This window comes from Capricornis sumatraensis, chromosome 12, assembly GCF_032405125.1.
Source record: "Capricornis sumatraensis isolate serow.1 chromosome 12, serow.2, whole genome shotgun sequence".
Classification (NCBI taxonomy): domain Eukaryota; kingdom Metazoa; phylum Chordata; class Mammalia; order Artiodactyla; family Bovidae; genus Capricornis; species Capricornis sumatraensis.
In genome coordinates, this window is record NC_091080.1 from 57,623,828 (window position 1) to 57,629,827 (window position 6,000).

Below are 6,000 nucleotides of genomic sequence, written 5' to 3' on the forward strand. Positions count from 1 at the left end.
GTGATGCAAAGAGCCAACTCAGTAGAAAAGACCCTGATGCTGGGAAAGATTGAAGGACAAAGGAGTAGGGGATGACAGATGAGATGGTTGGGTGGCATCACCGACTCAATGGACACGAGTTTGAGCAAATTCCTGGAGATGGTGAAGGACAGAGAAGCCTGGTGTCCTTCAGTTCATGTGGTCACAAATAGTCAGACATGACGTAGTGACTGAACCACAAGAGCAAGGTTGTAGTATCTTCCTGTGCAGAGCTGCAGGGCTGAAAAGTGAGTGCACAGTATGCAAAGCGCCTGGTATGCAGCAGGTGCTCACTACATAGAACTAAGACCTATTACTCTGCCATTTTTACCCACAGCAACATCTGCAATTAAATGTTCTCACCATCCAGTTGAAAAGGAAACTCCAACAGAAGTCTTGGTATTCAAGGGACAGACAGACACACCTTTCCACCTGAGGGACAACTTTTCATTTTGTAATTTTCTATGCCTGTGGCTCACTTTGCTGGGATGCCAAAAAGTACTTGTTCTCTGAGCTTCCTCACGCATCCTCCCGTACCTCTGAGCTGTATGGCACATGTTTTGAAATGTGAAAATGGGGATGGTACACTAAACAGTAAACTCATTATGTTAGAAGCTCATTTTATTTTTTTCCATTTGAATATGAACCACAGTGCTGGAGATTTCCTTTGTTTTTTGTTAAAGTGTGTTCTCTCTTTCTCTCTCTCTCTTTCTCTTTTATCTGTCTTCCATTAGGAAAATGTTTTTTTGATTGCTTACACCATTTCTTTTGTGGAAATAAGTGTCTATTGTTCTATCAGAAAAAAAAAACCCACTGAAGTGACCATTTAGAACAAGAAGAAAGAAGGAAAGCATTTTGGAGAAAAATAATTCCTTTCCCATATTTCTGTTAAGTTGTATATCTTGGAACTAGTTTTCCATTATAAGGAACTTCTCTTTTGTTTATGAAAAAAAAGAAATCCCTAAGACAAACCCCAAAGGAACTGTCCATTTTCCTAACTAATTTTCAAGCATGATGTAAAAATGCCATTAAGAATTGCTATGCCTTATCCAGTCCAATTAAAAAATATTTCTTTAGAAGTTACAAAAGATTTCCAAAACATGTTAGAGGATTCTTCTTTAAAAAGATGACTCTCCACGGGACTTGGAAATCAGATTTTTAAAACGTTTTTCTAAGTTGTCCCTGAAATTTAATCTTGAATAGCATTTTGTTGTCTTCTTATCAAAGGGTGCTTGACCCAGCTTTCAAGCAGTGTGATCTTGGAGGTGAGAGCTGGTCAGTGTATTCAATTTGGAGATTTTACTAATTTTTGCATCTTTTATCTCAGTTCACCATATAGCTTGCAATGTAGATTCTCTTTATGACAATCATTTCCTTTCCTCCATCTAAATGTTTTTATTTGTCATAGATTGTATAAATAACAATTTTTCTTTGCAGAGCTTGCATGTGTCAGTGTGTCCCCTTAGCAAATAAAGTGTAAATTCTATGAGGCTGGAGTAGTCTGTATCTTATTCTTTGAAATTCCCTGTGAGTCTTGGAGCTTCTCTGGTGGTTCAGTTGGTGGAGAATCTGGCTGCAATGTGGGAGACTGGGGTTCGAATCCTGGGTTGGGAAGATTCCCTGGAGAAGGAAATGGCTACCACTCCAGTATTCTTGCCTGGGAAATCCCATGGACAGAAGAGCCTGTTGGGCTACAGTCCACGCTGTTGCAAGAGTCAGACACAACTTAGTGACTAACCACTACACATGGGCCTTATTTCAATTTCTGGTCCCTTTGCAGCTGTTCCATAAATACTGTACTTGTCCATTTCTTGCTTGATAATCTGTTAGCTCGATCTAATCCAGTAGAAAATTAAAAAGAGGCTTGAGGCTCTCTGCTCTCAATTCAGCTATCAAGAAAGAATTCCCAAAGCAAAAGAGTTGCTTATTTCGCTACCCCCTTTCCTCTTGATTAGGTATGAACTGTAAAAAGTAAACAGCAGAGCCCAGCCTAATGTTTTGAATTAAGGAAAGATTAAGCAAGTTTTCAGACCTTTCTGTACTGGATCTGTCAACTGTAGTTTCGTTAACACTCATTAAACTGGAAGGCAGATAGACATAGCTTTTGGATGGTTTAGAAAACGAAAATACTTCCCTCTCTTAGAAGAGATAATCAAGAAGAGGGAAGCTCTTCTTGGCACAGCTGGGAATTTGGGAGTAGTTAATGCAAACTATTACATATAGAATGAATAAAACAACAAAGTCTTACTATTTAACATGGAACTATATTCAATATCGGGATAAACCATAATGGAAAAGAACAACAAAAAAAGAATGCATATATGTGTATAACTGAATCATCTTGCTGTATGGCAGAAATTAATACAAATAACATTGCTAATCAATGATACTTTCATAGAAAAAAAGAATTGGCAGCATTTCTATTTTTCTGTTTAGTGTTGAATATTTTTTTTAAGAGGATGATTCGATCACACAGACGTATCCATGTTAGTCTGTTAGTATTCATCTGATCCAGCTGCTGTTTCACACAAGAGAAAGGCCCAGAGTACAAGTGGTTTATGAGGCAAGCAGCCAGCCAGAGGCGCAATCAGGACTTAATCCTTTGCCTCACTCCCCTTCTATCTTGATTCATCACTTGTCTTTGATAAATAATAGGATTACCCCAGATACAGAGACAAACATAACCTCTTCCTTTTCTAATTCACCTCGGTTGCTTTATAAAATGAAGATGGCCCTTCTAATGAAAATATTTCCAATTTCCACATGCAACTCATGGAATTTAATGTGGAGAGTTAGATCAAAATGTGAGGCACTGCAAGCTACTTAGCAGAAATTTGTCATTTTAGGTGTATTTTTGAGGTTAAAAAGAAAAGGAAAATCATGAAAAGAAAACCAGAAAACTGAATCTCTACCACTACTTCTTCCACTCACATCAGGTAGTAAATTTGAATTTGTATGATAATGAAATATGATTTTTTAAGAGATATAGAAAAAACAGGTCTGATGGAACCAAATAACACAGGCTTATTATTGTTCCCATCACCACAGTTTGAAAGGTGTGGCAGGAGAAATTAAACAGAGAGGCTCAGATGAAACACAATATTGATATTTGGCATGCTTAGATGAATTTCCACCCAAAGATATGAAATCCCTTTAACCACACTAATTATGCCTCCCCACCAAAGGCCAACTTTTGGCACAGCTGGGAAGCTGCTGGAGGTTGACTTTGGCATCTCTGGCCTTCTCTGGCTGTGCCCCTTTTCTTTTTTGTTAAAACTCTAGCTTCACAATATCTGTATCCTTAAACCTATCATTTATCACTATATCCACTAGCATCACTCCATCCTAAGCTACGTGACCCTCCTAACTTCAGAATTGTGATAGTCTCCAACCTTATTGATAGATTTAATCAAAGAAAAAAAATTTTATTTGAGGGCAACAGTGGTTGGGGTTGCCCTGGAAAGGTCATGTGCTGATTCGGGAAAAGGGGGAGGAGACGTACTTTTACCTATATTTCTTTTTGTGATGTTTAATTTTATACTGTATTAGAGGATTGTCTTTTAAAAAAAAAAAAACCAACATTGTATACAATTGAAATTGTTTTCTCATGAAAGGAGTTAGAACAATAACTTTATCTCGGTAATAAATATTTCAATTGCTCTCATGTTTCCCCAAAGGTGATTTGAGGACCCCCTGCAGTAGAATGCTTTTAAACTGTGGTGTTGGAGAAGACTCCTGAGAGTCCCTTGGACTGCAAGGAAATCCAACCAGTCCATTCTAAAGGAGATCAGTCCTGGGTGTTCTTTGGAAGGAATGATGCTAAAGCTGAAACTCCAGTACTTTGGCCATCTCATGCGAAGAGTTGACTCATTGGATAAGACTCTGATGCTGGGAGGGATTGGGGGCAGGAGGAGAAGGGGATGACAGAGGATGAGATGGCTAGATGGCATCACTGACTCGATGGACATGAGCTTGAATGAACTCCGGGAGTTGGTGATGGACAGGGAGGCCTGGCATGATGCAGTTCTTGGGGTCACAAAAAGTCAGACACGACTGAGCGACTAAACTGAACTGAACTGCAGTAGGGCACATGCCATTGATTGTTAAGTAAACAGATTTCTTGGTGCCAAGCTGTTCCGACTGAATCAAAGTATCTCTGGGCACAGCCCAGGAGTCTGCACTTGTAGATGCCTCCCCCATCACACCCCATGATACTCTACACACTTAGCTTTGGAAACCACTGAGCTAACAATCACTCCAGTCTCCCAAAAGTTACATTCTTCTTCTGCCTGACACACCCAGTCTTCTGATGTGTGCATGACAGATGTGGTTTAGTAGGAATGTTCATCAGTGATATTGAGAAAGCTTCTCTGTGTTTTAAGATGGAGGAAGAATAGTCTCTTTGTGGGATATTGAGCATTTGGAATTGAGTAACAGAGGTAATTTTTAAAATACTGTATCTTTAACATATTAATTTAGCTTTTAACTTCTATTTTGCTCAGAAACTTTCATTGCTAAGAAGGCTAGGTCAGTGGAACAGGCTTGGCATGTGAAAACAGTCTTGAGTTTAAATCCTGACTCCATTCCTTATTAATTTGGTGATCTCATAACTGTTCTTAGCTTCACTTTGCTAACGTTTATAATGGAGACCTCCTCATCCTCCTCCAGTGCATGCTTATTCATGTCCGACTCTGCAACCCCATGGACTATAGCCCACCAGGCTCCTCTGTCCATGGGATTTCCCAGGCAAGAATACTGGAGTGGCAGCCATTCCCTTCTCCAGGGGATCTTCCCAACCCAGGGACTGAACCTGTGTCTCCTGAATCTCTTTCATTGCCAGGAGATTTCTTTACCACTGCGCCACCTGGGAAGCCCATAATGGAGATAGTAGTATATAAATTGAGGTATTATTCTGAGAAGTAAATAACATAACGTGCTTCAGTTCAATTCAGTTGCTCAGTCACGTCCAACTCTTTGTGACCCCATGAATCGCAGCACACCAGGCCTCCCTGTCCATCACCAACTCCCAGAGTTTACTCAAACTCATGTCCATCGAGTCGGTGATGCAATCCAGCCATCTCATCCTTGGTCGTCCCCTTCTCCTCCTGCCCCCAATCCCTCCCAGCATCAGAGTCTTTTCCAATGAGTCAAGTCTTCGCATGAGATGGCCAAAGTACTGGAGTTTCAGCCTTAGCTTAGGGAGTTGTACATAGAGTAGGTGTTCCAAACACATTCAGGGCATATACACTAAGGACCTTTATTAATTGCCTGCAGTGGGTAGGGTAAAGTAGTGAATAAAAGAGATACAGTTTTCATCTTTCAGAGAACTTGACAGACAATAAAGAGAGAAAGAATTTACTGCTACGCTGGCATGGTTTTTATATTCAATTATTTAGCAATTCAGTTACTTTGTATAAAAATACCAGGACAACGAACATAAACCAGGGAAACTGGTGCATATACGGTCACTTAAGCAAAGTCGTGGGACTATAGGTAGAAGGAGGTATAAGGTCAAAAGAGTGTGTTGCTGGTTTTTAAGGTGAAAGAGACTAGGGAATGCCTGGAATGTTACAGCATTTGGGATAAAAGACATCAGATGCCAGACTTACAACTCTTCTGGGAGAGACCATCACTGAACCAGTTTTGGCTAGCATAGTAGTTATTTGAGGAAGGTCTGAGTATGTGTCATCACAGTGGAAGGACCAACACAATGAAGATGTGTTAAAGGAAGTGAAACTCTAAGAACAGATGCAGACTTCTAGGAAGGATGTATGCGGAGAAGCAGAGAGATGGATCAATGATAGACTCCTGAGAAATGAAATGGGGAGAAAAAAAGAATCACCTAGACAACATGAGAAAGTCAAGGTTAGAAAGATCAAAGCCAGGAAAAAAAAAAAGCATTTGAATATGAGAGAGTGGCCCACAGAGTCAACTGCAACAGAAGGCCAGGAATGGTAGATTCGGTCAGGGAGAGCCTGAGGG